Source organism: Tursiops truncatus, chromosome 7 (genome assembly GCF_011762595.2).
Source record: "Tursiops truncatus isolate mTurTru1 chromosome 7, mTurTru1.mat.Y, whole genome shotgun sequence".
Classification (NCBI taxonomy): Eukaryota; Metazoa; Chordata; class Mammalia; order Artiodactyla; family Delphinidae; genus Tursiops; species Tursiops truncatus.
In genome coordinates, this window is record NC_047040.1 from 79,468,712 (window position 1) to 79,491,877 (window position 23,166).

General features: G+C 38.5%; 1 long non-coding RNA gene across 1 annotated transcript; it reads right to left on the reverse strand.

The window, feature by feature from the left end:
• Positions 1–4,100: 4,100 nt before the first annotated feature.
• Positions 4,101–22,004, reverse strand: LOC141279092 (uncharacterized). The gene is made up of 3 exons (XR_012332847.1): positions 21,927–22,004; positions 13,707–13,769; positions 4,101–4,392 (listed from the first exon to the last, which is right to left on the reverse strand). It is a non-coding gene; the product is annotated as an uncharacterized lncRNA (long non-coding RNA).
• Positions 22,005–23,166: the final 1,162 nt, after the last annotated feature.

Genomic DNA, 23,166 nt, shown 5'->3' on the forward strand with positions numbered 1-23,166 from the left:
TTAACCAACCCCAAAGCTCTCCAAGCCCCAGGCTTTAGGGATTTTTAAGGAGGCTCATCACGTAGGCATGATCAATCATTAACTCCATTTCCAGCCCCTCTCCCACAGAGACTGGGAGATGGGACTGAAAATTCCAAGCTTCTAATTATGGCTCTGTAATTAGCCCCCATCCAGAAGCCATCCAGGAGCCTACCCAGAGTTACCTCATGACAACAAAAGACACTTCTATCACCCCGGAAATTCCAAGAGATTTAGGAGCTCGGAGTCAGGAACCAGGACAGAGACCAAATATTAGAACAAAAGATGTTCCTTGTGCTCTTATCACTTTGGAAATTACAAGGGTTTTAGGAGCTCTGTGCCAGGAATGGGGGCAGAGACAAATATAAATATATTTTTTCTGTCATCTCATACCACCAAACCTTGCCAAAGTTTGGTTTCCTTGTCTATAACCTGGGGACAATTATCTTTTCTGCCTAATTCAAAAGACTGTAGTGAGAAGGAGATTATAGTGTGCTATGCAAATGTAAGACCTTATTATTACCATACACCTGCATCCGTTTGGCTCAAAGCCTACGTGGGGCTTTGTCAGGATGGGTAGTATTGTCTGCGACTCCCCGGGGGGCTCATCGGAACTTGCAGATGGCCAGAAGGGGACCTGTCCTCTCCTGCTGAGCCTAAGCCCGTAGGTACAGCTGCAAAGCTTTCATTTTTTAAACTTTCAGCTGATTTTCGAGCACATTCCATTCTCATGATGTGCACATTTTAAAGGACGTTTGCCTTCAAGCATGCTGGAAAAAATAAATTGGAACCTCTTTTTCAGTCTTTGGACCTCACAATATATAATTCAGGTAATAAAAAATATATATATTACATGTTTTACTCTACATTTCTGTGTAAAACAGAGATACATATATGGATGGAAATTACCTTTCTTTTCATTACAGTCTTTTCAGGACCTCACTAAAAAATCAGCAATGCCAAAGTCTGCCTCATGGTTAAAATCTTTAAAAGTGTGTCCAGAAAAATGTAATAAAGAACATTATTATGCCAGGGATTCAGTTGAAATGTAGACCAAACCAATTCCCTCTTACATATTTTGTAGTTTATGACTTGCACTGTAACATCACAGGATAAACTGGGTAAGACCCTGTTTTCTCAATATTGGCAAGATGGAAATGTTATACCACATTTGTCATTTACTTCTAATCTTACACACATACCAAATTCTACATAAATAAATATCAATCAATTAATTGAATAATGTATCTTTATGTACTGTTGCACATACACATGTATGTATACATATATGTATGTTGTATATGACATATGCACATATTCTATGAATGGATTCAATAAAAATATATTACCTCATGTGAATTAGCTACTTATATGAGGCACTGGGTATAGAAAAAAAATAAATAACCTAGTCCCTAACTTCTAGCAGATGGACATTCATGGAAATGAATAATTTGATTAGTGTAGTATAAGAACATTATATTTTATTTTGCAGTTTTATTGAGGGTCCATTGAAATTGCATAGGATAGTAAATCTATCTCCTCAATTAGATGTAAATCTCCTAGAATCTAGGACTATAGAGATATATACACTTTATATATATATATATAGAATATTGAACACAGAATATTGCTTTGTACAAAATATATGCTTAATTTATATTTTATTGACCAATATTGTTTGATTTTAAAAATCTGAAAGGCATTATTTGGGAGAAGTAACCAAACTTTGTATTTGAAGGTAATGCTTGCTACAATGATTTCTGTACAGGACCAATCCAAGTTAATGCTTTTAAAATCCAGATGGTGCAGACATTGTATTGTCTTTTCATTTGTTAATAACTTCTTAAATTCCAAAAATAACAGTTAGCATTGGATCACTTATATAAAAGTTTAAATAAAAAGAAAGAAAAGAAAAGAAATGAATTAAAAATACATTGGTGGTTTCAAAATGATTTGGTCGTTTCTTTGCTAGCACTCTCACATTTCAAGCCATCTTTTTGTCTTTAGGGCTGGATATAATGAGTCATATTTCTGATGCTTCTTGGAAATTCTGATAGGAGATAAGATGGGAGCAGAGTTTAAAATTCTTTTAAAAATGTGAATGAAGAATTACCTGTGGATTTTAGCAAACCTTGGGTAACTGAAGTTGGCTGTGATGGCTGAGACAAAAGAGGCCAGAAATGTATCCTGGATCGGATAATAGGAAGAGAAATTCTTCTCGAAAGTACTGTTAGTGGCCTTGGCTTTTCTTAGTATCGTGTATTGGTAGGGTTGTGTTTAAGTACAGAGACAGAGTTGTCACTATTAATTTCTGTTTACGAGGCATTCTGAAGATATTGTAGTATAAAAATAATAAACCAACATTGTTATTTTCAGGTATGTGAGCTGTAAAGCTGACACTTTAGCCCTCTGGCCATTTTTCAAGACATTACCTAATACATTACTTCATAATGATGACTAGAGGGAAACATTTTCAAAAGCACAGTCATAAAGTGCTTCGATAAAGCCCACTCTTCGGTCTTGTAGCAAAATCTAGACATGAATCCCTCCTAAAAGAAGTCAGGAGGCACCAAATGTGTCTGCCCATGCATAGCAGCATCATTCATGTCCTTCAAGACTCTCAAGTTCATTTTGGGACAGAAATTCTAGCAGGTAGACTATGTGACCAAATTCTGCCCCAGGAAGGAAAGAGCCTACTGAGAAGCTTTGGTAGATAAAACACTGTCACCCTCATTATCTTTATGCAGTGGGGAAGATGATCAGCTAGTAAAGCCTGGCTCTTGCAATCATGTCTCTGAGGGGTTGAGTCCCCTAGGAAGGGGCAGGTTTGGCACAGAATGGAAACAGTGGCCTTCGAAGACACCCTGGGAACCCACAATAAGGCTGCATTGCTGACACCTCTGCCAGAAACAGATATAAAAGACTGTAACTGCCAAGGGCTGCCAAGGGTCTCATTTTCTATGTGTTGTCAGAGAGGAAAGACTCTATCTTGCTCATACCAGGGCGTCTGTGAGCAACATCACAGTTGGCTCAGTTCTCTCCTTTGGTTGTACAATGTCTTGTTATTCATTTCTCATCATATATCCCACATCTCTGCCATTTTCTATCCAGAGTTTATGAAAGATCATCCAAGATGGGGGTTTTCAAAGCTGGTTGTACATTAGAGTCACCTGAGGAGCCTTAAAAGAATACCTCTACCTGAGTCTGACTGCCTAGCACTTCTAATGCAGAAGATCCAGGCATCAGCACATTTAAAAAATTTACCAGGTGATACTAATGTGCAGCTGAGGTTAACAGCCGTTGACCTAAGGAGGTAGGGCTTTTGCTGGTAAGTAATGAGTAGCTAGTAATGTTTCTGGCTAGGGGAGTGTGTGAGAAAGATAAATCTGGTGACGTTATGCAGAGTATATTAGAGAAGGGAGAAACTAGAGGTGGAAATCATGGGTTTATCAATTCTATCAACATTTGAAGGAGGATCACATGGTGGCTGGAATGTCATTGTAGGTGAAATGATGCCACTCAATATCTTTGTTCAAACCACATTAAATATTCTGTATAAGTGTCATTTTAAAATGTCATCTTCTGTGGTAAAAGGTAACATACTCCCGGAATGCATTTCTATCGAGGAGGATTTGTAATTGATAGTAATTTGCACTGGTAGGTAAGAAAAAATACCTGGCCTATGAATTCTTGGATTAACTTTCTTTCAAACTAAGGAGAAATGCAGATACCTTCAAACCTATTCTTCTGTTTTTATGTTAGATGGTGAAATTCTCTCAGAGAGTCTTGACAGGAGGCCAGTGAGTCTTGATTCATTCAGTGTGGAGATGTGGGATGTGGAGAATAATGCCATCCATTCACTGTGCTCATCAAAGCCACCATTCTGCAAAGATAATCTGACTAGAAGAGAGAGAAATTAAGGGAAGGTGGTCTTAGAGCACATTCATGCTGCTGATATGGAAATGCAATTACATGTTCATGTTACTCTCTTCTGCATAATGGAAGAAGTCAAAGATAACTGATTCCAGTCTGGCAGCTAAATGCTAAAAACGTATAATAATTCGTTCAGTCATTAATTCATTTAAAAAAAATTTTTTTTAATTATTTATTTTTGGCTGTGTTGGGTCTTCGTTTCTGTGTGAGGCCTTTCTCTAGTTGCAAAGAGTGGGGGCTACTCTTCATTGCGGTGCGCGGGCCTCTCACTGTCACGGCCTCTCTCGTTGTGAAGCGCAGGCTCCAGACGCACAAGCTCAGTAGTTGTGGCTCACAGGCCCAGCCACTCCGCGGCATGTGGGATCATCCCGGACCAGGGCTCGAACCCGTGTCCCCTGCATTGGCAGGCAGATTCTCAACCACTGCACCACCAGGGAAGCCCTAAAAAAATTTTATTGAATTTTATTGAAATTTTATTGAAATTCAAGTACCATAAAACTAAACACTTAAAAGGAAACAATTAAATGTCATTTAGTGCTTTCACAATATTGTGCAATGACTACCTCTATCTAATTCTAAAAACTTTTTATCACCTTAAACATGAATACATTCTTAAATTATTTACTTATTGCTCTATATACAAATGCTGTTGTACCACGTACAATAAACTGTATAAAGAAAAATAAAACATGGTTTATGCCCCTAAGAAGCAAATGTTTAGTAGGGATTTTGGCCATTTTCCTCTTAAAATACAAGAAAATATATAATAAGTTCTATAAAAAAAATGACACCACCCAAGGGAGAGCTAACTTCTGACTTGTGGATGCCGGTGGGTTGGGTATGAAAAGCTTCACCACGGAGGTGGTATTTGAGACAGGCTTCAAACGATGGGCAGAAAAACAGGCAGAAGGAGGCAGCATACTGCCGGTAGCAGCAATATCATGCGCCAAGGGAAGAAAGAAGGGGCATAAGAAACACTCAGCGAGGGTGGTGTGACTTCCCTGGGCAGGACCGGCGGAGTAGAAGTTCAGACTGGAAAAGCAGGTTGAGCCAAAGTTGTTTGTAGAGATCTCTTAATAACTGACTGAGGAATTTGGATTCTATTTGCTAAGCAATGAACAGCTAGTGAATATTTTTTAAGCAGGAAGAAATGCAGACAATGAAAATTTTAGGAAGATAAATCTGATGACTGGGTACAGGATAGATTCGAGAGAGGGAAATTGTCCCTTTAGGTGTTTTTAGCAATGCAAGGGATCTGGTCTGTCAGTGTGTACGTTCGAGAAGAGTCTTGAGAGATGTTTTCCAAGCCCCCAAAAGCAAGCTGGTGGGGGTCATAAAGGAGGAGGACTTAGGGTACCTCAACCACCCCCTCTGCTTCTGCTGTAAGAACCGACCTTGATTGCTTTGTCTTAGAGACCCTGTCGAAATACTAGGCCAGTCTCATTGGTAAATCACAGGGCCCGCCTTATAGGTAAATCATAGCTGGGAGTTAATAGTCATTCTTCGATGATAACCCCTCTGGAGAGTCTGGTCCAGGGGAACATGGGTTCCACTGACCAGGGCCTGCTTCATCTTTAGGCATTTCATACTATTGGTAGTGATGATTATTCTTATATCCAAGTGATACTGAAGGCAGTTTCCCTCCTTAGCAGAAGCTTGTAGTCAGATGTGCAAAGAATCCTTTAGAACATGAACTATGTAGATTCTCTCCCCTGCTCACATTATTCACATTTAACAAGAATTTACTGAGTGCCTACTGTGTGTTAGGTCCTATTTCAGACTCCCTCAAAGGGCTCTCATGATTTTGAGAGAGAATATCAAGTCCCTAACCTACTGCACCATTTTCCTAACCTACAGATGACAGGTACACGGCATGTTTACCTCTACACCCTGCTCCCGTCCCGAATTCACATGGTCATGGCACATCCATCTTCCCACTCAGCCTGGTCACAGCTCAGTCCTCAGCCCAGAGCTGTAAGCAGCCTCCACAAACACTGCCTAGGCAGGACCTATAGGATGTTGCCTATTGTCACTTATTCATGTGCCTGCCTTGAAACAAGTAGTCTCTTCTTAATTCCAGTGTTAAAATGCCTAATTCGGAGCGATATCATTGTATACCCTCATTCACTTTTAAATTTCTCCCTGGTTTGGGACTCCTTTAAGCTAGGAAACTTGTGGTACAAAAGAAAGATGTATTCAGTCTTCTCTTTTGATAACCCTACTACATACTGAATGTTTATCTCCTAATTTGTAGAGTCACTTAAAATGTGTAAGATCAGTTTTTATGTGACTGGAAAATTTCACTGGAGACGCAATGGAGATGCAATGATATCCGAAGACACCCCCAAAAATACCTGGGTATTTTTATGACTCTTCCTCCCACCTGCTGGCAGCCCTCAAGCTTCAAGTAGTCTGTCTGTTTCCTTAGTAGGTCTCCTCACCCCTCCCTGCAGAGTGCCTCTCAAGGACACCCTTCCAAAGGGTGGCATTTGGACCACAAGCACAATTTTTTTGGCCCTTCAAAATTGTGGAAGTATATAGGCTTGTCTCAACTCAAATCTGACCCTTCCCTCCGCCACCAAACAGGACAAACTCTACATACAGCCCTGTGTATTGACACTTTCTGGGGATGAGTCAGACTTCAGTCCTCACATCTTCTATGTCAGGTTCTCTCAGGGTTCCTCCTGAAGCCACCTTCACTTGGATTGAGGTGAGGGGAGGGTGCTCCTCATGTCCTCCATGAGTGGGGAAGGAAGGATGTCCAGCACACAAACAACTCTCCCTTTAAAGAAACCTTATTGTCAATGTATTTAGCCCCCAAATGAAAACTTCGTCTTATTTTTTTTTAAAGATTTAATTTTATTTATTTTTGGCTGTGTTGGGTTTTCGTTGCTGCACACGGGCTGTCTCTAGTTGCAGCAGGTGGACACTACTCTTTGTTGCGGTGCGCGGGCTTCTCCTTGCGGTGGCTTCTCTTGTTGCAGAGCATGGGCCCTAGGCACGCGGGCTTCAGTAGTTGTGGCACGTGGGCTCAGTAGTTGTGGCTTGTGGGCTCTAGAGCACAGGCTCAGTAGTTGCGGCACGCGGGCTTAGTTCCTCCGCAGCATGTGGGATCTTCCAGGACCAGGGATCGAACCCGTGTCCCCTGCATTGGCAGGTGAATTCTTATCCACTGCGCCACCGGGGAAGTCCCAAACTTTGTCTTATCTTCTGTAGAAGTGGATGATGGGCTAATCTTGGCAGAAATAGTATCATAACCTCCAAGTGTGTCCTACATAGGTGGTCTAGCATCTGCTTTAGGCTACTGCATTTTTCCCTCTGAAAAGCCAAGACAATAGGAAAAGTCAAATGTAATGTCCAAGTACATGTCTAATTTTTTTGTGAGTGAAAGATCACTCAAAGTTTGCAAACTACATGTCTACACTCCCTTCTCTGAAACTCCTTGGGGCACATAAATTTCAGAATTCACAATTTTTCAGATTTTAGAAAAGCAATATGATACACGTATCATTGATTATGTCACAACCCCAGTAGGATCAGGGTCAGCATTCCATAATCAAATTCAGCAAAATGTGCACAGCTTCACCCAAAGTTGGGTAAGTAATGATAATAAGTGGCCTCTTGTCAGTTCTGGCCAAATTTGGCCGCCAAATGACTTGTTGCCTGAATGAAATCAGTGGTAGTAGGAGACATATTCTGGTTCTCTCTTCCTTCTATCCTCCACCCTTCCACCAATGACTTCCATTGGCCAGAGGAACCCTATGGAGTGAGCCTTCCTAGGCACAGAGCAGATGAGAGAAGGGCCAGAAAAGGAGGTGAGGCAAGCAAGTCTGGGAAGGCACACTTCCCTTTCCCACTCAGACCTCCCCTTTCAGGAGTCCTTGATTTTATTATCCATCCCTTTACACATTATGTCACTAACACCTCTTCTCAGCTAACTCTACATAAAACTGGCATTGAATTGAAAACCAGATAACCTGGACTCTGATTAAGGGTCTGCCATTATCTCTTACTGTATCTAAAGTTCCCACAATGAGACAGCACTTTTGGAAAGTGCATAAAATTTTATGTCCTGAGAAAAGCCAGAGAGTTGAATCTATGGGGATCAAGTATATCTGTTTTCTAAAGGTTTGACTCAAAGATTCAGGGTAAATAATGAAGGCTAATTAAACTGGTAATTTAAAGTGTACTGAGGAAAAGTATAAAGACTTCTCTAAGCACTTGGTTCTTCTAAGTCTTTTTTATACGACAGAGACAAAAAAAAAATCACTAATAAATGAATATTCATAACGTCCTTCCCCCAAAGGAAGAGGTCGTGTTGGTTCTTGGCTTTCTGCTGTTCTAATCTGGTATGAAGGACAGGTGTACAACTGACATAGCTGAAAGGGCTAGACTAATTTCCATTAGAAGGCACATATCGTTTCATTACAAAGAGTAATTGCCCGTCTTTCCTGGATGTAAATGTGTGAGAGACGGTACAGTGGAGGGGAGAGAGAGGGAGAACTGGAGAGAGAAGAGCCACCGTTGGCTCAATTCAGGGACAGAAGATTTGAACATGTGTGGAGAAAACTACTTAGGGCATCAATTCTACCATGTGAACTCCTGGGAAAGAGAATTTTTAGGGATTTTTTTTTATGTCTTGTGAATGGCAGACCTCTTTGCTGCCTCTTCACGAGACTTCATTTTAAATTGCTTTTCAATACCTTTCTGGATGTTTCTTTTGTGTATGACACATGCTGAGAAAGGTCACAGAGAGGCCCAGTTTTATTAGAGTTATATTTTTATAACATTTTTTAAAGTGTTCTCTAATGCTGCCATTTAACTTTATTAAAGAATTCTTCTGAGTTTTAAATGATGAGTACAAAACCTTGTTAATCTTTTTCTCAGTTCACCAGGGCTCTGTAGGAATCCTGGCAGTTCCCACAGATTCCAATTCTATCTATGTAGATAGAACCAAAGCAAAATACCTTAGCAGAAAAAAAGACACTTTTTGAGCAGTGAACTTGGAAATGGAAACCTACAATGTTACAACATGAAATCTCCCCACAAAAATGTGTTTTGTTTTTTAGTTTGTGAACATTCTGCATTCTTACCCCAGAAACAGGCACACTGAAGTTTTATAAGCCATTCCCAGGGATGCATTTCTGTAAAGTTTCCTCATTGTTTGTGACGAAGTGTGTGAACGATTCTGGCATCCATGCCCATTCATTTCACATGCCATCCCCTCAGGTCTGTTTGGTCCCAGCCTCAAATACCTCAGAGAGGGGGCGCCCCCCCTCTGCAACACTCACCACACTGCATCTTTGACATGTGTGTCCTTGGTCTGGGTGAATGTGTAGCACATCCTCTCCTTTTTCGGCAATTTCAAAATGTGTCTGTTAGTGTCCCATCTCTTTCCCATTTCTCTTTGTTTATAGGAAAGCATTTCTGGTTATTTTCTTGACTTTGACTGCTGGCTGATGGGCTGATAGGTTCTGCTGGCAAATTTGAACAGTTTTCTGTGTTTACATCTGTTCCTTCTCTGGGCACTGGTTGTTGGCACGCTGCAGACTTCCTTGTCTTTGGCCATTTTTTAAAACAATACAACCTCCACCATTTGCCCTGAAGTAATGATCAACACTTTTCCCAGATGCAAAAGTGTGGTAGGGGTTTCTTCATGCTGGAGTTTTATCTTTCCAATATACGTAAGGCTTTTTCCTTTTCGAAAATGGTTTAAAGTATCTCTACTGTTGCTTTCATTATCTTGAATCAATTCTTTGTCTTGAATTGATTTATCTTGAACCAGTTCTTTGCCTTGGATTGATTTGTCTTGAACCAATTCTTTGTTTTGGATTATTTATCAGTCTCTGCTTTGTCCTTTCCATTGTCTCTGTATGAGACCCTGTCAGTTTAGCTGTGCTTGTGATTCTCTTTTTGTCATTGTACTTTTTAAAAAATTAGTTCTAAATGGACTCCTAAGGATATGATGGGCTATATCTTGGTGTGTGTTGGCACTTACGGTTTTTCAGCTAAAAAAAAAAATCTGACCTGGTTGACGAATAGTACTGATTAAAAGGTATTTGCCATCTACCAACGGGCATATTTTGTAAAGATAAAATACTGTCCGTGGGTGAACTATGTAGAATTTTAATAATTCTTTACTTAGCTGTTACCAGTTGTAGAGAACCCATGCAATTTAGGAAGCCAGCAAGATTGTCAGGTTGGAACTCTTAACTGAAGAGGCAGCGTTGCAGAAAGGAAAGTACGTGAACTCGAGACCAGACAGACCTGTATTCAGATTCTACCACTTCATAGCTCTCAGGATTTCATCTCTCCATGAGATGAATTTATAAAAAGGGAATAATAAGATTTACTGGGCAAGATTATAGTTAAGATACATTCATACATCAGAAGTGCTTGGAATATAGTAAGTACCCTCTAAATGGTAGCCACTTCTAGTTTTATTATTGATTTTTCTGAAAATGCCCACAGTCTGCTTCACGCAAGCGCTCTCACTGACATGATTAATTATTATTCTCAAATTTCATAAACCCCATTTGGCTTTAATGAAATGATGCATATGTCCATCTGGAAAGTAAGTTAAAAAAATAAATATAATTCTATGGAATGACTAATAGCCCCTTGGGAGAAGCAAAGCACAGGGCAGGCTGAGAAATTTTAGGTACAGGACATAGAAATTTTGTCTGGAGGTAAACAGTCAACGCCTACTTTTTCATTAAAAGTGCCAGGAGAAATATAATAATGTGTTCAGAGCCTATATTTCCAAGGATCCATTTCTGCAACTCCTCCACAGTAAACTTTATTGTACTCAATTTATCTCCCTGGAAAACCAACCCAGCTCTGGGATATGATCAGCCTAAAGGAATATTCCACTAGCTGACTCAACTCTTAAAAGTCTTCTAAGATGCATCACAAATGGGTTTTAAAGAATTTGCTTTTTTTGTGAAGAAAAGAGTCATTTCTCAGGAGACATAATCATTCTTGCTTCTCTAGATTGAAAACAAAAAAAGATTTAAATAGGATGGGGGTCTTTCAATTTAGCAGTGGAGCAAACCTTTTAGAACACCTTTAGGAATTCCTATAGAGCAAATGATTTCATATCAGAATTGGTCTGTCCCCAGTGGACCAGAGAAAAAGGTTGGAGACCAAAAGGGGTTCTATGAAAATCAAGACAAAAAATTAAGTTTTATGAATTATAATGATGATATTAATGAATAGTTCAATTTTATGGCAAGTCTATTATTTAAAAATTTTGCATTTTACAATTAAATTCAAAGCATGTATAAAAAGTTACTATGCTCATGAAAAAGCAGGTTTAACTATTTACCAAAAAATATATTTTGCAGACTTAAAATAAATCTTTTAAACCAAATAACCTTTTGATGCTTCATTTGGCATGGGGCTAGAGTGGAGCATTATTTTAATTAATTCATCATACAAGAGCATGTGTTCTTTTCTTAATACTTTCCCCATTCACTCTGGCTAAATACTTTAAAGTACTTCACCAACATTTTAATGACAAGTCATATTTTAGTCACATGACAAAAAGCTTCTAATATACACTGCAGCCCAGTGTCTTAAAATGATCTGAATTTTGTTACTGTGAGATTTCTAATGAAAAGTAGAGCTCTTCCACTTAACAGAATTGAATTTCAGACTTAAACCATTTTCAAGGCTCCTAGAAGCCAAAGATAGATTCACCCTTGGTTAGAATAAGGGGAAATGAGATTGCTCAAGAAATGTGGGGTGAGACTGAGGTTGAAGGCAGGGAGAGATTTGGCCCTGGGTACCCAGGAACAGCACTGCTGGGTCAGGGATCATCCACTTTGATGTCTACTACATGTTTCCTCCAGAAGGTGGCGCTGTCAGTCACTCCTGGATGGTTGTGAGAAAGGACCAAAATATATCCTGACTCTTAGGAGTTCCCCTCGCTAAAAGGAGCCAATGAATACAAAAGCATTCCTAGTTTGGCAACAGACATCATGTTTTAGCATATCCTCAACTCCCACCTAAGAGGCACTGAGGGAGCTTGTGCTGGAGGAATGATTGAGGGTATACGAGTCCCTCAGCATTAAGAAAGAGAAAGTTTATGATATCATAAAATTCTAAGCTGAACAAGTCCAACTTGTTAGACCAGCTCCTAAGGCCAGCTGTCCTAAGAGTTCTTAACAAAACCTTATTTTGAGTTTGAAGTTATTATATTGTTGAAGTTGTTTGCAAATTTCATATGTGTATTTATCAAGGGGGGTTGATCGATTTCATTGTATTTTCAAAGGTGTCCAAAAAGAAATTAGATTAAGAAACACTTATTTTAGGAAGGAGGAAGCTGAATCACAGCATGGTTAAGTGATCTGCTCGTGTTCCAGAATCTCAGTGGCAGAGGCATAGAACCCTGTTTTCCTGACGGATGTTGCAACTACACAAAATTCTAAAAAATGTCTTCACTTTGAAGAAAAGAAATATTTAACAATGTATTCTGCTATTCTGTATCACATCAAAATAACTGTAAGGTTGGTTAAATATTCAAAACTATTAGCCTTATGCTAATCATTTTTTTAAATGCTTATTTGACCAAATGTTTCCGTTTTGACTGATTATGTTGGCATTATCCAGACATAGCCCAAATAACAGCACACTCCCATGACCATGATCCTGTAAATATTCTGGCATCTCCCCCATTACCAATAAAACTATTCAGCACAAGTATGCAGCATAAAAGGGAGAAAAATGGGAAACATATGTTTGAGTTCTGCATGTAAAATCTATAGCCATTAAGGGAATGATTTGCATTATGTGGCCTGATCGTGTAGCTAGCAACTCCGGAATGCAGCGAAGTGAGAGAAGGAGCAAGGTTAGAAGAGATATTTCCAAAGAAGACAGAATTACAATTCTTCTTTCTAAACCAAAACAACACAGAAGCAAAATGAGTGAGAAAACATTTATATAGAACAAAATCTTGTACTCCTGTTGTATGATGTGGTTTAGGGTAGACTGATAAAAAGGCAGATATTCTGAGAAAACCTACAAACTACTAATTGTTACTAAGTAACTTTAATAACGTGGCCCAAACCCGGATGAACAAGACAAAACAATATCAACCACAAAATAACAGCCACGATCCCAAACGAGTATCGTAGGATAATGATTATTAACTTGAATGGGGTTCACTGCCTTCTCCCACCTCTGTCTGAGTACTTCACTTCTCCTATCAGAGAGAAAGGTTAGAAGACAATTTTTCACGAGGAAATAGAGTGAAAAGAAGTTCCCCATGGTGGCTGCACGGAGCAGAAGGCTGGGGGTGTGGCTTCCGTGACAGTCCAGACTTCATGCTGTGACAGGGCAAGGAGGCTCAAGATGGCAGGGGTAGATGGCAGGGAAAGGAGAATGCTGTGGGGCAGAAGGGAAGACTCTGGGAGGTGTAGTAGAAAATGGGAGAAATGAGAAGGTTTCATAGGGTTGCCTTAAGCCAAGGGTTGGAAGCCCCGACAGTCTTGAGAGAAACAGAGTAGTGCTCAATAATTCCAATTTGGGGATGTTTCCCTAAATGTGACAGTGTTGAGGGGAAAGCAGGGGCAGAAAGCAATCAAGGCTTTATGAAAGCCTTACACAAGCAAAATAGAGGATAAACAGTATTGTCGAAAAACAACGTCCAGGTAGCATTTTTGTTTATGACACAGATACACCACGTGTGACCTAATTTTCACAATGGATCACTTTGTGTTCAATGTAATGGCTATATTTGTCATTGCACTTACCTCAGAAGGAGATGTTCAGCACACAGTGGAATCACATAATATTGTTGGTAACAAGGACTGGGGCTAGAAGAAAGTGAAGGGTGGAAGACAAAGACTAAATTTACCACTGCTTAGGGCTTCCCTGGTGGCGCAGTGGTTGAGAGTCCTCCTGCCGATGCAGGGGACACGGGTTCGTGCCCCGGTCCGGGAAGGTCCCACATGCCATGGAGTGGCTGGGCCCGTGAGCCATGGCCGCTGAGCCTGCGCGTCCGGAGCCTGTGCTCCGCAACGGGAGAGGCCACAACAGTGAGAGGCCCGCGTACCGCAAAAAAACAAAAAAAACCAAAAACAAACCAATTTACCACTGCTTAAAACTTGCAGCAAGGTCAATTGTAAGTTTCAGTGCCTGGTTATACCAGGAAGTGAGTTGAATGAGTAAATCCCTTCCAAATTTGGGATGGCTGCTATCTGACTATCTATTAGTCAGCTCGGAAAAACAAACTGGCCTTATTCTTCATGCTTGTGGAGGTGTGGAGCACAGCAGGTTATGGTGAGTGTCTGCCGCCGTGGGGAATAGGCTCATTCCTGCCATAAATAGGCAGAGTCTTCAGAAGCTCTTTTTCCTTCCTTCTCCCAGGTCCCACAAGTCTTTGTTTTAGTGACTTGCTTGTGAGGGAAGGCTATAAATCAGGTATCTCTACATAAAACCTTCAGATTGGGGTTCAGTGGAAATGGCTGAGAAGGAAGAACTTTATTGGAGAATAAGTATATCAGCTTGTTGTTTAGTGAAAGAGGTCTCTAAGCTTGTGTGGCCAGCTGTCCATAAAATATCCTTCCCATGGGGCATCTCATGCTTAATTGTTAGAGATGGGTTTTAATTACTTCCCACTTTGCCATAACGTCATTAAGCCATGTTGTATGCTGGGCAGCGGGTATCATTTACTTGCTGCTCACAAGCCAATATCTGCATGACTCAGGTTAAATTCCACCTAGGTTTGCTTATGTGTGTTGTCTTGATTGTGATCAATATTCTGAAATTCGTGCCAAATCAGAAAGCCATCTTACTGCTTGGGGATTAAGTTGACGGTCACTCTTCCTGGCCATCAGATAACCATTTTGCTTCTCAAAATTTATGATAGGGGGATCCCAGTGTAGGGCAGTTTTGTGCCTTCATAAATCCCACCATGAGGAATGTATCTGGGGTATGATATTTCACAAGGGTTTGTGAATAATGTGCCCCAGAGTACATCACTCAGTTTCCTCCAGTTTAGATGAACAGAAATCCCAGTCTCCCTCGTCTATGGATATTCCCTTTTCAGTATTCCAAGAATTCCCCTAGCGTGCTTACATGCGTGCAAAGGGATGGTCTTGTGTGCTCCCAACTGCCCCTGAAATGTGACTCCCCCATACCTTCTTGAGGTTGGAGAACGTGGTAGCCAACTCTATAGTCGAACTGCAACAGTGTGAATCCCACCCACTTCATCTAGACTACTGTCAGCAAGCCAGAGACCTGCTAAGCATCAAAGGACCCAGACAAAAGAGACCCGATGCTGTGGCTCAAGCAGCATATCAATGGGTGTCATTCATGTCTGAAGAAGGCCTGCTTAGGTCTGAAACCCATAGTTTAGTCACTTACATTAAGGCAAGTCTTTGCCCAGCGGCCCAGAGATTTCAAGACTTGAAATTTCATCCAAGGGCATCCCATTCTGAGATAGGCTTTGCTCTCCTCTGTAGTTAAAGAAGCACTTTCCAACTAACAGGAATAAGACTAGAGCAGGTCCTGGTGTTCGGGTACTTAGCATATGAGTTAGACTACTGAGCCCCTTTTTTTTCTTAGCATCAAAAAAAGTTTATCTTTGGCTCTTTTGTTGCCCTTTCCAGCCATTGGGCATTGGTAAAGACCACCCTGACAGGCCACAATAGCTTTGAAAATTGAGCAGAAATTTAAGAAGCTTTGTACAAATTCACCAGTGTTCTCTCTAGCCATCATAAAAGTTCATATATCAATAGTTGTTTTCTTATCTCCCCCCCCACCAATAAAAATTCCCCTTCACTAGATACTCCACTACCCTAAGTAGAGCATAGATGCAAAGTATGAACGTTAGAATTAGGAAGTCCTGGATTAGAATATGAACTCCGTTCTAGACACGTGTCCTTGACGGAGTTACTGAGCCTCTTTAACTTGTTTCCTTATCTGCGCACTGAAAAGAATAAAGAGCATAATAATCTTATGTGGTGGTTAATGTGATTCAGCTTAGTGATATAGAGTTTGGAGCAATATTTGACACAGTAAGTACACAACAAAGGGTAGCTCTTACGAGTATCAGTTGTAGCCTCTAAAAAGTATCTGCTTAAGTTGAAGGTGTGGTGCACCCAGTGGCAGATGAGGCTTATGAGAGTATCCTGCTGCAGGGGAGATACCTCTGTCCTGCCCCTCTTGAGCAACAGAGTCTCAACCACAACTGGCAGGTAGAGTCCTCTTATTCCAGATACCTATCCGCAGTAATGCCTGACATGCACCTTAAATGAGGACTTTATGAAGATAAAAAAATTATTAGCTGAAAATGACTAGGCCCACCCAAAGGAATGAAAATTATATACAGGTCACTGCACAGTTAACGCAAACACATTAAGACACCATAAGCATGGGTCTAGGATATTAATGTCTAGTTTCTCCTCACTAAAGAAACTGTAGAATTGATTCTTTTTTCCAGTTATTATTTTATGTTTATTTTTCCTTTTTTCTTGAAATGTTTCAGAATGTTAAAAAACTTTCATTAATATTTAATGTTAAATATTCTTGTATTATAAAATACATGCTTATTGTTAAAAAAACTCATGAATATATAATTATCTCAAAATAATAAAAAGCTAAATATAATAAATTCAAAAGGATGAAATTTTATCAAGGGAAAATCATAAGTCCCTATGGACCTTTTTCTCTACTCTTTATCATATCACTCCAGAGAAGCAGACTCTCGAAAGAGTTTGGTGTATGCACTGCTACACATTTTCTGTCTGTATATAAACGTGCATAGGTGTGGATCTATGCACTTTTTTTCTTTGCAAAAACAATCCCACATTACACATGCTGTTCTATGACTTGCTTTTTCCCTTAGCAATTGTATTTGGGTCAGCTTTCCAAATCAGTACATTTAAAATTTTTTTGATTTTTAAACTAGTGTACAATTTAGATTGAGCTTACTTGCTTAAAAGACTTGAGATGTATCGTGTTATGTTTATTTATAAGCAAGGCTGTGCAATTTTAATAACCTTTTTGGTGACTTGTACTTCTTTCCATGTGGACTGTATTCTTATATCCTTTCTTCAACTTCCTAGTGTGGTTTGTCTTCTTGGTATTGATTTATTAGAAGTTTTCACTTATTAAATTAACACTTTAAGAGTCATATTGTGGCAACTGTATTTCTCCAGGCTGTTACATTATTGTTTTACTTTGTTTATAATGTTTTGTGTTAAACATAAATGTTTGAAAACTTTAATAGTCAAGCTTATCTAGGTTTTCGCTTATTTCTTACCATTTATTTCTTATTTCTTAGCTATTTCTTGCTATGCTAAGAAATGTCTTTCATAGTTCTAGTTTACGGAAAAAGATTTCATTTTTATCTCAAGTATTTTACACTTTTAAAATATGTTCAAACTTTTAATGTGTCTGGAATTTGTTGTGAAGTAAAGAGTAAACATTTTATTTTGTTCAAATGCCTACACATTTGAACCAACATTTACTAAACAGGACTCTCTTCCCAACATTTGAAAATCCATTTTAACATATATGAAAATTTCCATTTTTCCATGAATGTATTTCTGAATTCTCTTTCATTGATCTCCCTATCTATTTTTGTGCTATTATTTAAACATTATTCCTTTTTGAAACATTTTAACATTTTGTATATTCTTCTTCCCCTTGTTATTTTTCACATTTTCCCTCACTTTTCATGAATTTATTCTTTCTAATAAATTTAAAAATAATTTTTGTAAAAATAATTCTTTTTTTTTTACTGAGATCGCAAATAATTTCAACAGTATTTTAGGATGAATTTGCATCTCTATAATGTTGAGTGATTTTTTCCCCAAGAACAAGTGTATGCTTTTCTCTTTGCTCAAGTCATATTATGTGAGTCAGTAAAATATTTCCCTTCATATATATCCTGTGCATTTCTTGTTGATTTCTTGACATTTTACTAAGATTTTAAATGGCATCTTTTGTTTAATTTCGTTTCTTATATTTTATAAAGGGCACTCATTTATTGTGTTAATTTTTTTAACTGCCACCTTGAGTGGTTTCTCATCTTTTCTCTAATGTTTTCTCATGCTTCTTCAGGTATCAAATCATCTTATTTGATAAATCTAGGTGGTAGGTATGTAGGTATTTGCTGTACACGTCTTTCAGATTTTCCGTATATTTGAATACTTTCTGTATGTTTGAAAATTTTCACGGTGGAATGTAGGGGTAAAGTAATTTTATCTCACTGCACTATCCCCAAGCTTTGAACATTTCCCTACAACCCACCCTCAGTTTAGAGCTACAGGAGGTATTATGCATCTCAGATCTTATTTGGCAAAGTACTTATTAGCTTGCTCATTATTTTTTCCATTGAATACATTTTCTTATTCCTTATATCTCTAATTCCTCACCATTTTTAATCAGAGTGGTGGCTAATTAACCCAATGATTAGGGCTTCTTTTATTATTCCTATATTGAGTAATTTTTTAAAAAAACAGTCATTGTGGTTTTAAATGATTTTGACATAATTCATTACTTGTACTGTTAATTGTTATTATCATTTGTAAGCACACCCTGCACAAGCTTCCTGCCCTGGGGAGTATAACAAAGCTCACATTTAATTATTGTTTTGAATTTTCATGGCATTCCAGGTAACAACAAAAGCTATAAGAGCCTAGAAATAATTAAAGTATATAATTAATATTATCAGTTTAATGTTACCATACACAGTCTCCAATCAGCCAAATAAATAATTACCAAAATCTTCAACTATTAAAACTTACTAACATCTGTTGGGACAATTTGACAATAACCTCAAATCATGAAACCTCATCATTCACATGCCGTTACTTTTATTGCTTTTATGTTTCAATGTTCAAATATAATAAAACAATCGACTCTGGTTGAGGTTTTATATGAGAATAAGTACACAAATGCCTAGTTTATAAACCAGTTCATTTATTCTACTACACATTTTCCTGAGAGGTTTACAAAGCAGGTACTTTGCTCTAGGTTATATTTTAGGTAAGCTCAAGCACATGGACTTACATGATGAACTTCTTAAGAAATCAAATGATCACGTACATATGCTGTCTATCACTACTGATCATTTTAATAAAATAAGATATATGAGTTCCTTGATATGCTTCTAAGCCCTCTAATTGCATGATGAACTTGCACTTCCCATTAGACAGTAAGTGTCTACAGGACAAAAACATGTTCTTCCTTTTTCATTTGTACCTACACAAACCAAGCAGAGTTCGCTTTGTTCATAGAAAATTCTCAATAAATTACTGTCTGAATAACAGAGCTTCTAGGAAGAGTAGACTGTCTTATTATAAACATTTAATGCCTTTTTAACTCTGGTCATGAAGAGGCTAGGGCAGGATTCTAATAAGACCCTATTTACTTTTTGGATGTTTGCCACATGCAAACTTAAGGACAGAGGAAGTGCCACATTGGGCCCAATTGGGTCCATCCATCCCTGATTCTGCCCATCAGCAGGAATTTGATTTATCACTGCACTAGCCTCACAACATAGCATAGGTTCTGAAACAGTATATAGATATTCAGTCATTACTTGTTAAGTGAACAAATTATAGAGACCCCAAGAAAGGTTGTTTTTAAATTACAGCAACCAAAATGAAGAATATGATTCAAACCACCCCCAGTGGTGCATCACCCATTCATAAAATTATCTGAAACTTGAATCCTCCCTCCTGTCGTACACATACTGCTGGGAAGTGCCTTTGATGCTCTAGAGTGCAGGAGGAAAGCCAGGAACCTGCGCCTTCATAAACGCTACAAACTAGAAAAGTAATGATGTCAAATTTTCATACAGTCCTATGGTTTCTTCCCACTACATAATTGGCCTTTTCCCATTTTTATTTACAGTCTCATTCTATTTTGGAATTCTCCCCTCCTGACAAAATCTGCCTTATTTGCTTTTTCATCATTGACTGTGGTTTCTTCTCTGACTTCTACCTTTGCTTTGCAGAGTCATCTGACAGTTTTAGCTGCATCTCTGGGGCTGGCTCCTTCTCTGGTCATGGTGGCCATCATGAAAGCCAGCCTCTCAGCTGGTACTTAAAAGTTATGAGTCACGGCCAATTCAGGGCTGCCTGTTGTTCTATAGTACTGGAATTTGGTCTAGGCATCCTTCTGGTCCAGAATTTTTATAGAAATAGATTTCGAAACTATTTTCACACCCTATTAATTATCCCAACATTTCTTTGTCAATTACATCTAAATCCAGTACATATTTCTAAACTCCATGCAGTATTCTATTCCAAGACACTAAGTCATTTTACAGGAAATGTACAATGTTTTCTGATGATACCAAACATTTTGCTAATCTTTTTGGCTTCAACAGCCCAGTGAGCTGATATTTTAAACAGTCTACTATGCCTGATTTTTTCCTGGCATGTTAGTAGTTGGAAAACAACCCTTTTCCTCCAGAATTTTTGTGAGCATTTCTTGGTTTTGGACCAGCTTTTGTCAACTCATGAGATGTTCAAGCTGTTTCAGTTATTTATAAGAAGGAATTTGATCATAGATATTAGGTAAGTGCCCCACATACAATGGCAGGATTTTCCACATCTAGTCTGCCAGAATTTTCCACATCTAGTCTACAGATGTGACTGTAGAAGAATGAAAATATTCACATTTTCCTATTTCCTATTTCTCTTATCCTATGATGAGTCATTTTAGAAATGAGATTGATATTTCTTGCCTTTCTGTTTATTTTATAATATTTAAATTGTGATTTTGGATAAATCACCATAGGTTATTTGGGAAATATATTAACAGATGTAGGGTCTACAGTTAACTGCCTATCCTACAGCAGTTCTCATCATCCTCCTTGACAACATAACCCTGACTTTTTCCCAGTGGCTGCATGCCTAGCTCCCAGGGATGAATCATAATTGCTTTATGACACATGTGGTAGTCTTATGTTCATGGAAGAACATGTGACCCAGTTTGGGCCAATGTGATATAATGGCTGAGAGGCTTTGGGGAAATATTTTCTTCCCTAATGAAAAGAAAGGGCTGCATAAGAGGGGCTGCATGTCCACTTCCTTCCTGCTTTGAGCATTGTCATCTGAGAATATGACAGTAATGCTGCTGCAGCCACCTTGCTCTGTGAGGGCCAAGAGAATCCAGAAACATTGATCTGAGCACTTACGTTATTGAGCTACTCAACCAACCACTTGAATCACACGTCTCCAGACACCTGTGATGATGAAATATTATTTAAGCCATATTGGTTGTAGATTTTGTTTCCTTCAGTCGAAATAATGATATCCAAACCAAAATGTAAGAAAAAAAGTTCTTGAATATCCATAACCACATATTATTAAAAATATGTACTGCATTTCCTTTTACTTTCCTATACATATACAAATATATTTAATTTCTATTTTTATAAAACTAGGCTCATACTGATATGCAATTTTGTATTCTGCTTTTTACTTGTCATTATATTATGTTTTAGAGTGCCATGGAATAACCTCTAAAACTGTGATTTATAATATGATAATTAATTAATTTACATAATTAATTTACATAGTCCTGGATGAATACATCCTTTCTTATTTTGTGTAACATTTACAGAAATGTTGTTGCCTAGAAGTCATTATGTCACTTTCAGTGTAAAGAATGGATAGACAGTAATTGCTAGAAAAAAACTTTTTAAGGGAAATTAAAATATACCCCTTTTTTAGAAACTAATAATTACATGGGGAAATCAGATAAAACACAACCTAAGAGATGTGACATTTCCAAAGTATAGCTGTGAATGGCTTTACAGATCAAAAGAGAAGAAAGCTAGAGTTAACTTTTGAGTATGGGAGTAAAAATTCATTTCCTCCTAGGAATAGTCAGTACAGACACTCTCCCATTCTAGCTACAGGGTCTAAAGTTATTCCAGCTCTGTTTATGAAGCAAAGGGGGCACATAAAGAGCTCCTGAGAGTTCATGTGGGACATTAAGTTCCTTACCTTTTCTGGAATTGTGACCAAGAGAACACTCAACACTAGCTGAAATTTCTCCAAAAATTTCCGGCAGGTTTCCTCTCATATAAAGTGTGTGGGGGGGGCAGGGTGAGTAATGGGGGGGTGAGTAATAGGGGAGGAAGTTTCTCTAGCTTGTGCACCTCACCCATACAGGTTCCCAAGCTCGTGTCATCTGCGTTTAAGGACTGCAGCAGCAGGTAGACGCTGCAACCAGACTGCTTTTGGTTAAGGCTTAGCATCTCATAAGCAGAATGGCTGATACTTAGAGAGAGAAAACATTTGTTCTGTGCTTGGTTCTCTTCTCCTTGGTTGGCATATACTGACTTAATACACAAGATTACTCTACTAGGGCATGTCACTTTTTTTTTTTAAATGTTTATTTATTTATTTATTTATTTATTACTAGTCATCTATTTTATACACATCAGTATATACATGTCAATCCCAATCTCCCAATTCATCACACTACCCCCTCCACCCCCCTCCTGCTTTCCCTGCTTGGTGTCCATATGTTTGTTCTCTACATCTGTGTCTCAATTTCTGCTCTGAAAACCGGTTCATCTATACCATTTTCTAGGTTCCACATATATGCATTAATATACAATATTTGTTTTTCTCTTTCTGACTTACTTCACTCTGTATGACCATCTCTAGATGCATCCATATCTCTACAACTGACCCAATTTCATTCTTTTTTATGGCTGAGTAATATTCCATTGTATATATGTACCACATCTTCTTTTTTCATCATTAGTGTATAGGAATGACAGAGATTTCTGTGCATTAATTTTGTATCCTGCAACTTTACCAAATTCATTGATTACCTCTAGTAGTTTTCTGGTGGCATCTTTAGGATTCTCTATGTATAATATCATGTCATCTGCAAACAGTGACAGCTTTACTCCTTCTTTTCCAATTTGGATTCCTTTTATTTCTTTTTCTTCTCTGATTGCTGTGGCTAGGACTTCCAAAACTATGTTGAATAATAGTGGTGAGAGTGGACATCCTTGTCTTGTTCCTGATCTTAGAGGAAATGCTTTCAGTTTTTCACCATTGAGAATGATGTTTGCTGTGGGTTTGTCGTATATGGACATTATGTTGAAGTAGGTTCCCTCTGTGCCCACTTTCTGGAGAGTTTTTATCATAAATCGGTGTTGAATTTTGTCAAAAACTTTTTCTGCATCTATTGAGATGATCATGTGGTTTTTATTCTTCAGTTTGTTAA